The 15,544-nt window shown below is 32.9% G+C and overlaps 1 long non-coding RNA gene across 1 annotated transcript; it reads right to left on the bottom strand.

Moving 5' to 3' along the window:
- Positions 1-621: 621 nt before the first annotated feature.
- On the bottom strand, positions 622-2,883 carry LOC139848300 (uncharacterized). Its single transcript, XR_011759908.1, has 3 exons — positions 2,737-2,883; positions 1,448-1,978; positions 622-831 (listed from the first exon to the last, which is right to left on the bottom strand). It is a non-coding gene; the product is annotated as an uncharacterized lncRNA (long non-coding RNA).
- Between the last annotated feature and the right edge of the window lie 12,661 nt (positions 2,884-15,544).

Genomic DNA, 15,544 nt, shown 5'->3' with positions numbered 1-15,544 from the left:
TAACCCGCAATTTCACGAGATTTTACAAGAAATCTTTAGTATTAAATGAAAGTTAAGAGTATTAGCCCGGACAATGCGTATCTTGTATAGTTAAGCAATTCGTCAAACAAAGTGCAACATGATAATGGTTCTTGTTTGCATATAATGTTGGAAAATATAACTGAACAATTGTTAAAATTACACACTTAAGAGAACCACTTGTTATATGCATACGGTGACTGAATATACTGATCAATATATCTCATTAAAAATACAGGAACCACACATGACTGAAAATATGAAGATGCATGTATCTCTATAGATAAATGGTAGAAGCAATGAATAACTGTCAAAAGGTAAACTCGTGAGATTAGTTAATATTATCAGGTTTACCCATCACAAATGAAAACTCATACTGACCCATTCACAAAAAGATGTCTAGAAACTACATCCTCTACTTAAAGCTATGAGATTTACCAATGCAAGTAAAAACATCTAGTCAATTCTGTTATCACTATTCATAACATGTTTCATCCATTTCGTAGTCAAACTTGTGTGGTCAAACTCTCCATAAAAATTTATAGAAATAATTACATGAATAGAATATCGAGTTTTACATTTGACTAACCTTATAACTATGAATGATGTCATACCTCTTTTTTCTATAAGTTGAAAGTACAAAGGCTGGATGTGATATAAATCAAATCAGAAAAGAGACTCATGTACACATTTATTTTCATGCCATCTTCATCAGTCCATAAATACAATGTACCTGCATCATGCATCCTCACGGATTGAAAGTTGAAAGCATTTGAGTTCAAACTTCACCCAACAATAAAGCCTTTTTAGCACCTGCAAGATAAAAGGACTTGCAAGATAATAGGTTCGAATGACATTTGCTTTTGTATTTTATAAAATTTTGACCCAAAACACTACATTATCCAATGAAACGACAATAGGTACTTTTCAAATCAAGAAGATTAAGACAAAAGGTACTTTTCAAATAAAGATGATTAAGACAAAAGGTACTTTTCAAATATAGATGAAAGTGAGAATGTGAATTAAAAAATAAGACATTAGGGAACATCATGTAAAGTTAGCAAGGATATCAGGGAACACTTAGCAACCCACCCAAGTACTATTAAAAATCAGTGTCGAACAAAAAACTGCTACATGGACTCACTTCCATAACGAATTAAACATGTCATAAGCATATCAGTATCATTTGTAACCTGGATATTTTCGTTCAATGTAGCATATCTAAATATGTAAAAATCTTGGGCCGGTATAGGACATAAGGTACATCATATTCTTTGCATCTAGATACGACATCTTCCATGCCTTCGTCACAAATGGGCCATTTCGTGCATATTAAAACACCATCTTGATTTAATTTGAGTTTTTTACATGAGTTTCGATTTATACAAAACGATGTACAGACCAAGAAAATTAAGACAGAGTAACATACCATCGATTAAGAGATGTTCCTCTACACCCTTTGATTACAGATCTTCAGATTTTTCTTTGAAACTCGATCAATTAGTGTACCAGCCCGGGATGGTTATGTAAACGATAAAAATGATTGTTATTATATTACAAAAACTAAAATATAAAAGATGGGGTTACGCCCAACTATTATATATGATTGTCAATTGTCGAATTTATTGAGAACTTACTCGCACTGCGGTTATGCCCATTTGTCCAACACAAAATGATGCTGCAAAACAAATGCTTCTAATTGTCAACATTGATTCGAACACAACTATAGGACTATTTCCTCCAACCTCAAGTGTAATAGGCTGTCAAGCGAACACGGCACGAGAACAATGCAAGTGTAATTGGTTCATAGTGACGAAATGAGCTTATAGTTTCCAACAGGGACGAAGTCACAGCTGCAGTTGTAACAGCTCCAGCTCTAATGTTAGCAATAGCAGGTGCCCCAAACCCAATAAAAGAGTCCCATTTGGATATAACAGATCGATGTTCTGAAATATGAACACTGAAAAAAAACTATCGAGTTAGCACAAACATTTCCAAAGGTCTTTTCGAGATCTATGAAAGCACCTCCACATATAAACAGGATATCGTTTGGTAGCAATATGTAAAAATTATAAAAGAGCGAACAATCAAATTTGGTTTATGATTAAATTATTATCATCACCAATTATCAGGTCTACAGAAAAATCAAAGTTTGGCAATAGTCATAAAACATTTAAATCAATTTGATGAAATTGATAATGCATACTGGTCAAACTATATTTGTGAACAACAAATACAGAGTGTTAAAATTCACATTTTTATAATGTTGATATATCTCATAAAATGAAAAATCACATTGTTAACGACTTATAACAAGTTCTCTATATAGATTACTAATTTATGAAACTGGTACCCGAATGAGTTGCGTCCGAGATACGAAATAAACCGTCTTCCGATCATCTTTTATCGTTAGTGCAAAACCTTAGATATGCCAAATAGTTGATTTAAGGTTTTCTGGCAACCTTGATCGCATGTGATAACACGCTTTTATTTGAATTTAAACACTAAAAATTGAAAAACGAAAAGACACTGGAACGAATAAATTCCCATATGTACAATGAATGTGAATGGTGATATATATTACAAATCGAGAACCACAACAATAATTAATTCAACCAGCCCCAATTAATCGAAATCTAAATATCACAAATCAAATCAAATAATCATAAAACCCTAACTATTTGAACAAAATAAAAGATTAACAAACGATAGTCTCACCTATTGAATCGTAATCGATGCTTCATAACGTCCTCAACATCACAATAGATCGAATTGACGAATGAAGTTGTGTGTTTGAGGGCATGTTTTGTGTAACCCATGTATTTGACAACATCTTCCGATATATGGGGCGTAGCGGTTTTTTTGTATTCCGATCAAGGTTAGGTTAGTAATTATTATCGTTAACTGTCCCTTAAAATCCCCAATGACGCCATAGTGAATTTAGATGGATGAGATTAAATGGTTTACAACTCATCTAAAGGCTGAAATTTTGCCATGTAGATTTTCATCATGAATCATAGCATCATAAATGTTTTCTAATTATAGATAACAGAGATACATACATATTGTAAATAAATAAATTACAATAATTAAATGATGTTTTTTTTAATTTATTTTGCAGATGAAGATGATGGTGATCATAATATAGATGATGATAATGATGATGAGAATGATGCTAATGAGGAGGATCTTTGCTTTGAAAAGATCATATCTAAAAAAAACTCATATCAAATTGTAAGATTTACTTTGATAATCTTTAACTTTTAAGTTATGTGAATCAATAAACATAACCATCCGTCTTCAAATCATATGATATATAATGTCCAAAATGGAGTACCTTTTTGTAACCGAATATTTATTATCTTAGTGGGTGTAGTAGGTTAAATTTAGAAAACAAAATATTTTTTGTTTTCCATAACCTTTCACAACTTTCTATAACCTTCTTTTTTATAACTTTCTCGCTGAAAAATATGAATAAAAATGTAATTTTACATCACCCACGAACTTTTTCATCAGTTTTACAAGTGGTGTTACATTAATTTGTGGAGGCAGTAGTGTAGGGCTGTTAACGAACCGAACTCGAGTCGAGCAGGAAGATTTTGAGCTCGGCTCGTTTAACTATTACTCGGTTCGGACTCAACTCGAGCTCGATTAAAAATTTCATATTTTGTTCGAGTTCGAACTCGATTATTTTTCCTATATTCGAATTCGAACTCGATGTTCGTTCAAAATTCTTAAGTTTGATGCTCATATTTTAACTCGAACTCGAGCACGATTAAACTCGAACTCGAGCTCAATTAAGCTCGAACTCGAGCTCGATTAAGCTCATTTAGATCTTATGAAGATCTTTTCATAGTTAGAAAAGAAGCTAAAATATTTGTATAAAAAACAACTCAAGATTTGAAGATAGTTATTATATTGAATAAATGTATATATTTATATAAATAGATAATACATTTTTTATTCTTTTAAGTTGATAAGCTTGTTTAATCTCTCTTTTTATAGTTGAATCTCTTCTTGTAAGTTTCTTCCACCATCCAATGTGGGATGAAACTCTTTTACTTCTTAGAAACTAAATAAAATTGGTAAGCTTTCTGAAAGTACCATTCTTGCTCCATTAGAAGTTTCAAATGGCATGATGTATTCACAGTCCAAATAGATACGAAATTACCAGTAGAAGTATCATATATTATTTTATTTATTTATTTATTTATTAATTTTTTTTTCATTGTATGTAAATCAAGACTTTTGTTGAATTTCATTTCGAATATTAATTGTATACGTAAATGTATGTTTTATATATTTGAATACGTAAATGTATGTTTTATCTATAAATATTTACATGTATTTTTAAATAGGGAACCTACAAATAAATAAGTTATGCTATTATGCATATTCGTAAGAAAAATGAAACATAACAAAATTACGTGCAAGTACCATTAATACCAACGTTAGAACAAAAGCATCTTCTACCTTAGTGGTAAAGTCATAAGGAATCAATCAAGATGGTCAAGAGTTCGAATCTTGTCCGTAGCAATAATATATTTTTCTGCATAGTTCATGAAACTCGGCTGGTGTTGCTTGGCTCGTTTATGAAGCTCGGCTCGTGTATGAACATAAATGAGCATACGAACTATTCGGCTCGATTAACTCGTTCGACTATTAAACGAGTTTTCGATCGAGTCGAGTCGAATATTAACTTTATTGTACTTGGCTCGTGAAAGTAATCGAATAATATCTTTTGTTCGAAATCGACTCGAATTCGAAATCGTTGAAGCTCGAACTCGAGATAAACAAGCCCGAACTCGAGTAGCTCGTTAAAAGCTCGATTCGTTAACAACCCTAGGCAGTACCATACCTTGAAAACAACCATTTGTCCTACACTTGCTATTACTTTTAGCATTGTCGTTTACTACTGTAACACATGGGAAAACGGGATGCGTTGCATTGAGTTTAAAATCTATAGTAAAAAATACTATATATTTCCTCATTCTATCATAAACTAGTTAAAGACCCGCAAATTTGCGAGTTTAGTTAAAAGACATTTTTAATAGCAATTTAACAGTTCGGCTATTATGATATGATCGATTAATATACCAACTAAAAAATTAAATGATGAACAACAATTTTTTTTTTTTGAAAGACAATAATAACTATATTAAATTGATAAAAACTAGCAAGATGCTAGAAATACAAAGCGAATTACATATAACATGACCTCCACCGAACCTTCTACAATGCAATGACTTCAACACGAAATGACTAGCACACAACAAGCTAAATTAAAAAACATACAACATCAACGATTCTAAAACTCAATCGAACACGAATTCTAACAAAAAGTTACTACAAATGAACGGGCCAACAATCTAAGGAAACATCTTGTTAACCAAAACATACCACAATACCACTTAAGGGCAAGCACCCAATTTAAATCATGAAAGCAGAGCACATTTACAACGACCCGAAAAACCCACGATAATCTAAACCTGTAGAGACCCGTCCTAATCCATCTGGACGAATACATTACATTTGGTTACATCGCGAGGTACTTGACCTCTATATGATACATTTTACAAATATTGCATTCGTTTTTAAAAGACAAACTTTCATTTCATCGAAAGTTGACGGCATGCATACCATTTCATAATATATCCAACTATAATTGATTTAATAATAATCTTAGACAAACTTTCACTTCATCGAAAGTTGACGGCATGCATACCATTTCATAATATATCCAACTATATCCAACTATAATTGACTTAATAATAATCTTAGACAAACTTTCATTTAATCGAAAGTTGACGGCATGCATACCATTTCATAATATATCCAACTATAATTGACTATAATTGACTTAATAATAATCTTGATGAACTCAACGAGTCGAATGCAACGTCTTACCTGAAAATCAGACCCGGCCCAAAGGTGGTACAACATGTACAACCACACAGGGCCCAATAATTTTAAGGGCCCAATATATTCTCATATATACATACAAAAATTTCAAACATTGCATTCGAACGGTACTTGACATCTATATAATACATTTTACAAACATTGCATTCGTTTTTAAAAGACAAACTTTTATTTCATCGAAAGTTGACGGCATGCATACTACGTAGTATTTCATAGTATATCCAATAAACTCAACGAGTCGAATGCAACGTCTTACCTGAGAATCAGACCCGGCTCAAAGGTGGTACAACATGTACAACCGCACAGGCCCAATAATTTTAAGAGCCCAATATATTCTCGTATATACATACAAAAATTTTTAAGCCCAACACTTTCAGGAGTGAAGAGAAGTGAAACCCACGGTAATCAGGCACAACGATTCTACTTAAAAGCTTACAACCCAGGGCTTTTTTATTTATATGATATCTTATATAACTAAGGCAACGATGTGGGATGTATAAAAAAACAGTAGCTTGTGCAGAAACGTGGACCGTCCCAAACATTACACATAAGTAATACCCATTTGCTAAAGATTCAATTTTATTGCAAACACAAAACACCCAGTTGATTAAGATTCAATCTTTATAAAACAAACTACGTCACACCCATTTTTGATAGAAAATGAGTTTGTATATTATATACATAACACCCACATGCGTAATTCTAATGACAGATAAATAACCCATATTAATTGAATATTCAACTTCTGTAACAGATAAGTGAAACCCATTACATTAAGTCATTAATCAATTTGCACTAGAAAGAATGAAGCATACAAATAAGAAGCTGTATGTGTTGATGACGGAGAAACTGAGAGCAAACCTTTTTATATTCAACCTCCATTGATGTGTGTTGTGAAGTGAAATTGTTAAATTGAATGAGAACAAAAAGAAGAAAAAGATAGCTTTTTGTTAAGACAGGTCCAAATGACGTTTTTTAAATAGCTTAGAGAAAATTGCGCGGTTGGTTCCTGTGGTTTACATGAAATGGGGTGTTTGGTCCCTGAACTTCATTTTCGGGGTTGTTGGTCCCTGTGATTTTCAAAACACGTGTGGTTGGTCCCTAACAGGGACCAACTACACCAGTTTTGAACTTTCATTTTCGGGGTTGTTGGTCCCTGACAGGGACCAACCACGCGTGTTTTGAAAATCACAGGGACCAACAACCTCGAAAATGAAGTTCAGGGACCAAACACCCCATTTTATGTAAACCACATGGACCAACCGCGCAATTATTATTCGTTGGGGCCTAAGGGTCTTTTTTCCACCTCATTCTCGGCATTTAAATTTTCGGGATGGGCCCTGCATAGGGGCCCTTTTTTATCGCTTTGCTCAGGGCACCGGAAAACTCAGGACCGGCCCTGCTGAGAATAAACATGTTTTCAAGTGTCAACCAAAAGGTCGGTGAGTTCATAGGTTTATCATAAAACAATAAAATTCATCATTTTGATAGACCACAAGATTTAAATCCTGCATGGTACAAATGGGCCCGAATCCTATACTCACCTGTAATGTACATGCGATATCTTTTAAATACAGTACACTTTTCTCGTGTACGAAATCATCTTTCATAAATCTTAGTAACCGTACACATATCTCGTGCACAAAAATAACATACACATAACCTGTGTATAAAATCATTCTCTCGATACATAACATTCACTTTTCATTGCTTTCATAGCTTGGCTTGGTAACCGACCTTAACATATAATGCGCATAAATAATATCCCCAAAATAGAACATCTCGTCTGTATAATAATCATATAAACTTCGAAGTAGTAAACACTATGCCCACTAGCTCTTCCGTCTAGTGAACATTCTGGGTGGGGGTGTTAAACCCGGTAGCTACCTTTAGAATTCGCGTGAATTAGGGCCATACCCGATTCTAATTCTTAGGTTACCAAGCATAATAATCAGGGAAAAAAATATTTGATAATGCTAAAAACGAACATATATTTCATAGCATTATTCCTCAAGAAAGACAAGCTTTTAGTTGCAATTGTTCTATTTACAAGAGATATTCGTTTAAATAATAAAAGGTGAAGACAAAAGACAGATTCGACGAATTGAAGACGCAAACGACCAAAAAGCTCAAAAGTACAAAAGACAATCAAAAAGGTTCCAATTATTGATAAGAAACGTCTCGAAATCACAAGAGTACAAGATTCAAAACGCAAAGTACAAGATATTAAATTGTACGCGAGGACGTTCGAAAATCCGGAACCGGGACTAGAGTCAACTCTTAACGCTCGACGCAACGGACTAAAAATTACAAGTTAACTATGTATATAAATATAATATAATATATAATTAATTATATTAATTATATATATATTATATATATATAATAAAAACCGTCGGCAGCAAGAAACTCCAAGGGTGTGAGCTGTAAATACCTCTCCGCGACTCGCGGAGTTTTAAGGGCATTTTGCCGCGAGTCGCGGAGCCCCAAAAAATCAAGTCTGGCTATAAAGCCAACCGAATTCTGATCAAATTTAACACATCTTTTTTCTTCCTCTTCATACGTAAATATATTTATATTTATAATTTATATTTTAATTTTAATTATAATTCTAATAATAAGGGTATGTTAGCGAATGTTGTAAGGGTGTAAGTCGAAATTCTGTCCGTGTAACGCTACGCTATTTTTAATCATTGTAAGTTATGTTCAACCTTTTTACATTAATGTCTCGTAGCTAAGTTATTATTATGCTTATTTAAAACGAAGTAATCATGATGTTGGGCTAATTACTAAAATTGGGTAATTGGGCTTTGTACCATAATTGGGGTTTGGACAAAAGAACGACACTTGTGGAAACTAGACTATGGGCTATTAATGGGCTTTATATTTGTTTAACTAAATGAAAGTTTGTTAATGTTAATATAAAGATTTACAATTGGGCGTCCCTATAAATTACCATATACACTCGATCGGACACGATGGGCGGGGTATTTATATGTACGAATAATCGTTCATTTAACCGGACACGGGAATGGATTAATAGCCACTAGAATAATTAAAACAGGGGTGAAATTACATTCAAGGGTAATTGGTGTAATTGTTAACAAAGTAGTAAAACCTTGGTTTACACGCAGTCGATAACCTGGTGTATTCATTAAACAAAGTATTAAAACCTTGTTACAATTCGAATCCCCAATTAGTTGGAATATTTAACTTCGGGTATAATAATAATTTGACAAGGACACTTGCAATTTATATTTATGACTGATGGACTGTTATGGACAAAAACCAGACGGACATATTGAATAATCCAGGACAAAGGACAATTAACCCATGGGCATAAAACTAAAATCAACACGTCAAACATCATGATTACGGAAGTTTAAATAAGCATAATTCTTTTATTTCATATTTAATTTCCTTTATTTTATATTTAATTGCACTTTTAATTATCGCAATTTTATTATTCGCAATTTCATTATCATTATTTACTTTACGCTTTAATTTAAGTCTTGTATTTATTTTATATTTTACATTAGGTTTTAACTGCGACTAAAGTTTTAAAATCGACAAACCGGTCATTAAACGGTAAAAACCCCCCTTTATAACAATAATATTACTTATATATATATTTGTATTTTTATAAAAGTAAACTAATATAGCGTTGAGCTTTGTTCAAAGATTTCCCTGTGGAACGAACCGGACTTACTAAAAACTACACTACTGTACGATTAGGTACACTGCCTATAAGTGTTGTAGCAAGGTTTAAGTATATCCATTCTATAAATAAATAAATATCTTGTGTAAAATTGTATCGTATTTAATAGTTTTTCCTAGTAAAATAATAACTATTTTATATACACCTCGCAACGCATCAAGTATATTTTTGGCGCCGCTGCCGGGGAACTATCTTAAAAGCCGGAAGCGCAACGCTAATATAAAAAAAAAAAAAAAGATTTTTAGTTACTTTTATTAAAAGTCGTTTTTGTAAAAATACGTTTTAAATATTCAAAAATATAAAAAGAAAAACAAAAATATATGTATTTTTAAGATTTTTTTAAATATTTAAGTTTTATAAGTTTCTTTATTTTTATTTTAGTTTATAAAAATATAAGTTTTAATTTTAATATCTTTTATTTAATTAAAAAAAAACAGAAAACATAAAAAAAAAATAAAGAAAAACGCGTAAAAACACAAAGCTGTCAACTGAATTCCTGAACCCCGCGACTCGCGGGGTTTTCTTCTTTATTTACCGCGACTCGCGGAGACCTTCTGACACACGGACAAAACCCTAATCAAGCATTGATTACGGGTTATTTTTAATTATTATTAATTATTAAACCTAATTATAATTATTATTATTATTATTTTTAGTTTTAGTTTTATTTTTACTTTTTATTTATTTATGTATTTAGTATTAATTAAGTTTTTATTAAATTGTAAAATTAGTAGTTTTATAAAATAATTAATATAAAAATAATATTTTTTATAAAAATTGTACTTTTTACAACTTTTTGTATATTTTTATATTTTGTCCCTTTTTAATCGTTGTAGCGTAATTTTTGTATTTTTTAGCTCATATTTAATTTTAAACTTAGTTTTAGCTATAGTTATTTTTACTCCTATATTTTTAGGCTTTGCCGTAGAATTCCTTAAGTGCTTTTTCTTTAGACTAAGATTTAGGTGCTTTAGAATTTTGCGACGCCTTTTAAAGTTTTAGTTTCTTTTTAAGTTATTTCCATTTGGGATTTAGTTTTTCCTGTAAGCTTTAATATTTTTAGACCTTTTACTATGTATCAATTATCATTCCAATTAGTAATTTCAATTTGCGATTATAATTTTAAGTTAGTTGTAGTAATAAGGTTAAATTAGTTAAGTATTTTTAAGTTTTTATAAGTTTCTTTTATTTTTCCGTCACCTTTTATTTTTCAACCATTTTTTCTTTTTCGACCTTTTTCGACGAACTCTTTTTCTCTCTTATTTCTCGCCATTCTAGTTTTTAGGACTTAGAATTTTTTTCTACTTCTTATCTAAATTTCTTAAAATTACGAAAATTTATTTTGAGTAGTTAAATTGATAGACATCAAAATTTTCTGGTTCGTAGTAATAGTTGGATTTGTACGTGGACCGGGTTATTGGAGCCAAACAGTCCTCAATTATATTGAGACCAAACGAATCCTGCCCCTCTGCTGCATCTTTTGGCTATTCGAAACGTGGGCAAAATCAGAAAAGTCTATTGATTGGATAACTTATTATAATTTTTCTTTCCTTTTAAAAACTAATAGGATATTCTGTGAATGCACCGAGCAAGACGTTCATCACCTTTTGTACGTTCACCACCTGTAACTCGATCAAGACATCGTTTAACAAATATAACCGCCGTTGATTTTTCTTTAGAATCGTCATCCAGTCGACCAAGTACTTCAGTTCAAATTACCGATAATCCATTTTTTGAACCCAACCTCACAATTGAGAATCCAGAAAATATTCAGGAACGGTTCATAGATCCTGAACCATTAAACTTTCCTCCGGAACCACCAATCATTCAAACAGAGATTGTTGAGGAACGAACCATTAAATCTGAAGCATCTAGTGATACCGATTCAACAAATTCAATTATGGAGAATCTGGAACCTTTAAGTATGGAAGACCGAATGAGAGCTAAACGCACTGGCCAAGGTCACGCAATTACTCATCCAGACATTAATGCGCCAGATTATGAAATCAAAGGACAAATTTTACACATGGTGACTAATCAATGCCAATTTAGTGGTGCGCCGAAGGAAGATCCAAATGAACATCTACGTACCTTTAATAGGATCTGCACACTATTTAAAATACGAGAAGTGGAGGATGAACAGATATATCTCATGTTATTTCCCTGGACTTTAAAGGGAGAAGCCAAAGATTGGTTGGAATCGTTACCTGAAGGGGCGATCGATACATGGGACGTTTTAATTGATAAATTTCTTAAACAATTCTTTCCTGCATCTAAAGCCGTAAGACTTCAAGCAGAAATTGTTACGTTCACACAAAAGCCAAATGAAACTCTATATGAGGCGTGGACAAGATATGGAAAGTTGTTAAGAGGATGTCCGCAACATGGTTTAGACACCTGTCAAATAGTACAAATATTCTACCAAGGATGCGACATCACTACAAGGAAAGACATAGATATAGCAGCTGGTGGTTCTATTATGAAGAAAACCGAAACTGATGCTTACAAAATTATTGATAATACTGCTTCCCACTCACATGAGTGGCACCAAGAAAAAGATATCATTAGATCATCTAAAGCAGCTAGAGCCGATTCTAGCCATGACTTAGATTCCATTTCGGCAAAGATAGATGCTTTCGAGAGACGAATGGAAAAGATGACTAAGGATATTCACTCAATACGAATTAGTTGTGAGCAGTGTGGAGGACCACATTTGACAAAAGATTGTCTAAGTATTGAATTAACAATGGAACAAAGAGAGAATATTTCATACATAAACCAAAGGCCTGGAAATAATTATCAGAATAATTATCAACCGCCAAGACCGATTTACAATCAAAACCAGAATTATAACCGAAATATTCCATACAACAACCAACAAGGTCCTAGCAATCAACAAGTATCCAATAATACTTACAATCAGCAAAGACCGAATTTTCAAAACAAACCACCACAACAAACCGATGATAAAAAGCCGAATTTAGAAGATATGATGACAAAGCTAGTTGAAACTCAAACGCAGTTTTTCACATCTCAAAAACAAACCAATGAACAAAATGCTCAAGCATTTAGAAATCAACAAGCTTCTATTCAAAATCTGGAACAAGAAGTAAGTAACCTAGCAAGGTTAATAGGTGAAAGAAAACCGGGAAGTTTACCTAGTGATACAAATGCTAACCCCCGGAATGAAACAGCTAAAGCTATTACCACAAGAAGTGGTACAACACTTAAACCACCTGAAATACCTGTAACTTCTGATGAAACTATTCCTACTCCACAAGAACCACAACCTGATCAAGATAAGGAAAAAGAACCGGTAGTTGAAAAGGTTAATGAAGATAACACAGTTAAGGATAAACCTTATGTTAAACCATACCAACCACCACTTCCTTATCCGAGTAAAATGAAGAAAGAAAAACTTGAAGCTGAGCAATCCAAATTCTTGGATATGTTTAAACAGATAAATGTAAATCTTCCTTTCATTGATGTGATTTCAGGAATGCCAAGATATGCTAAATTCTTGAAAGATCTAATCACGAATAGAAAGAAAATGGAAGAACTCTCGGCTGTTACTATGAATGCAAATTGTTCAGCAGTGCTGTTGAATAAGATACCAGAAAAACTATCTGATCCAGGAAGTTTCACAATTCCATGTTTTCTGGGTAGTCTTAGTTCAATAGAAGCATTGGCAGACTTAGGTGCTAGTATAAATCTAATGCCGTATTCACTATACGCTAAACTAGACCTTGGAGAATTGAAACCAACAAGAATAAGCATACAACTAGCCGATCGATCAATAAAATATCCTAGAGGGATAATGGAGAACATGCTAGTTAAAGTTGGTACTTTAGTATTTCCAGTAGATTTTGTTGTTTTGGACATGGAAGAAGATTCTCAAGTTCCTCTAATATTAGGAAGACCATTCTTAAACACGGCTAAAGCAATGATAGACGTGTTCGGTAAGAAACTGACCCTAAGTATAGAGGATGAGAGTGTTACCTTTTCAGTTGATAGAGCAATGCAACAACCACAATCTGCAGATGATACATGTTATTATATTCAAACTATAGATGCACATGCAGAATTATTAGAAGAATTTCCAGAATTACAAGGAACAGGAGAATGTTCTTTAGGAGAAGGTAATGAACCAATTGATGAAGCTGAAATGTTAGCTACACTTATAGCTAATGGATATGAACCAACAACAGAAGAAATTAAAATGCTAAAAGAAGAAGACAGATATCGATATAAATCATCGATAGAAGAACCTCCGAAATTAGAGTTAAAGCCACTTCCAAACCATTTGGAATACGCTTATTTACATGGTGAATCTGAATTACCTGTAATAATATCGTCTTCTCTTACTGAAAATGAGAAATCACAACTCATTTCTGTGTTGAAAGCTCATAAACCAGCCATTGCATGGAAGATTCATGATATTAAAGGAATAAGTCCTTCGTATTGCACACATAAAATCCTTATGGAAGAAGGTCATAAAACGTATGTGCAACGCCAACGAAGACTAAATCCTAATATGCAAGATGTAGTTAAGAAAGAGATTATTAAACTGCTAGATGCAGGTTTAATTACCCAATTTCTGATAGTCCATGGGTAAGCCCAGTTCAATGCGTGCCTAAGAAGGGTGGCATGACTGTCATTACAAATGAGAAAAATGAGCTTATTCCTACTAGGACTGTAACAGGATGGCGTGTATGTATTGATTATAGAAAATTAAATGACGCCACCAGAAAAGATCACTTTCCCTTACCTTTCATAGATCAAATGTTGGAAAGATTAGCCGGAAATAGTTACTATTGTTTTCTAGATGGATTTTCCGGATATTTTCAAATTCCAATAGCACCCGAAGATCAAGAGAAAACCACATTCACGTGCCCTTATGGTACGTTTGCTTACAAACGCATGCCATTTGGACTTTGTAACGCCCCTGCAACCTTTCAAAGGTGTATGATGGCGATTTTTCATGACATGATAGAAGAATGCATGGAAGTATTCATGGATGACTTTTCAGTCTTCGGTGATACATTTAAATCATGTCTAGTTAATCTGGAACGAATGCTAATTAGATGCGAAAAATCAAATCTAGTACTTAATTGGGAGAAATGCCATTTCATGGTTAAAGAAGGCATCGTTCTTGGACATAAAATTTCAAAAGAAGGAATTGAAGTGGATAGAGCCAAAGTAGATGTAATTGCTAAACTTCCACATCCCACCAATGTTAAAGGAGTTAGGAGTTTTCTAGGGCATGCCGGTTTTTACCGACGTTTCATAAAAGATTTTTCTAAAATTGCCACTCCTATGAATAAACTCCTAGAAAAGGATGCGCCATTCATCTTTTCAGATGAATGTATCAAATCTTTTAATATTCTTAAAGAAAAACTCACTAATGCGCCGATCATGATAACACCAAATTGGAATCTACCATTTGAACTAATGTGCGATGCAAGTGATTTTGCAATGGGAGCCGTTTTAGGACAAAGGATTGAAAAACGATTTCAACCTATATATTATGCTAGTAAGACATTACAAGGAGCACAAACGAACTATACAACTACTGAAAAAGAACTCCTTGCTATTGTCTTTGCTTTTGACAAATTTCGATCATATCTAGTTCTAGCAAAAACGGTGGTCTATACCGACCATTCTGCTCTTAGATACCTATTTTCAAAACAAGATGCTAAACCAAGATTAATCCGTTGGATCTTACTCTTACAAGAGTTTGATATTGAAATCCGAGATAAAAAAGGAGCAGAAAATCTCGCCGCTGATCATCTTTCTCGTCTTGAAAATCCCGAATTAGAAGTTCTAAATGAATCGGCCATACAAGACAACTTTCCTGATGAATATCTATTGAAGATAGATTATAAA

The sequence above is a fragment of the Rutidosis leptorrhynchoides genome, chromosome 5, assembly GCF_046630445.1.
Source record: "Rutidosis leptorrhynchoides isolate AG116_Rl617_1_P2 chromosome 5, CSIRO_AGI_Rlap_v1, whole genome shotgun sequence".
Classification (NCBI taxonomy): Eukaryota; Viridiplantae; Streptophyta; class Magnoliopsida; order Asterales; family Asteraceae; genus Rutidosis; species Rutidosis leptorrhynchoides.
The sequence above is the reverse complement of the archived record's forward strand: the minus strand, read 5'-3'. Positions and strand labels throughout refer to the sequence as shown.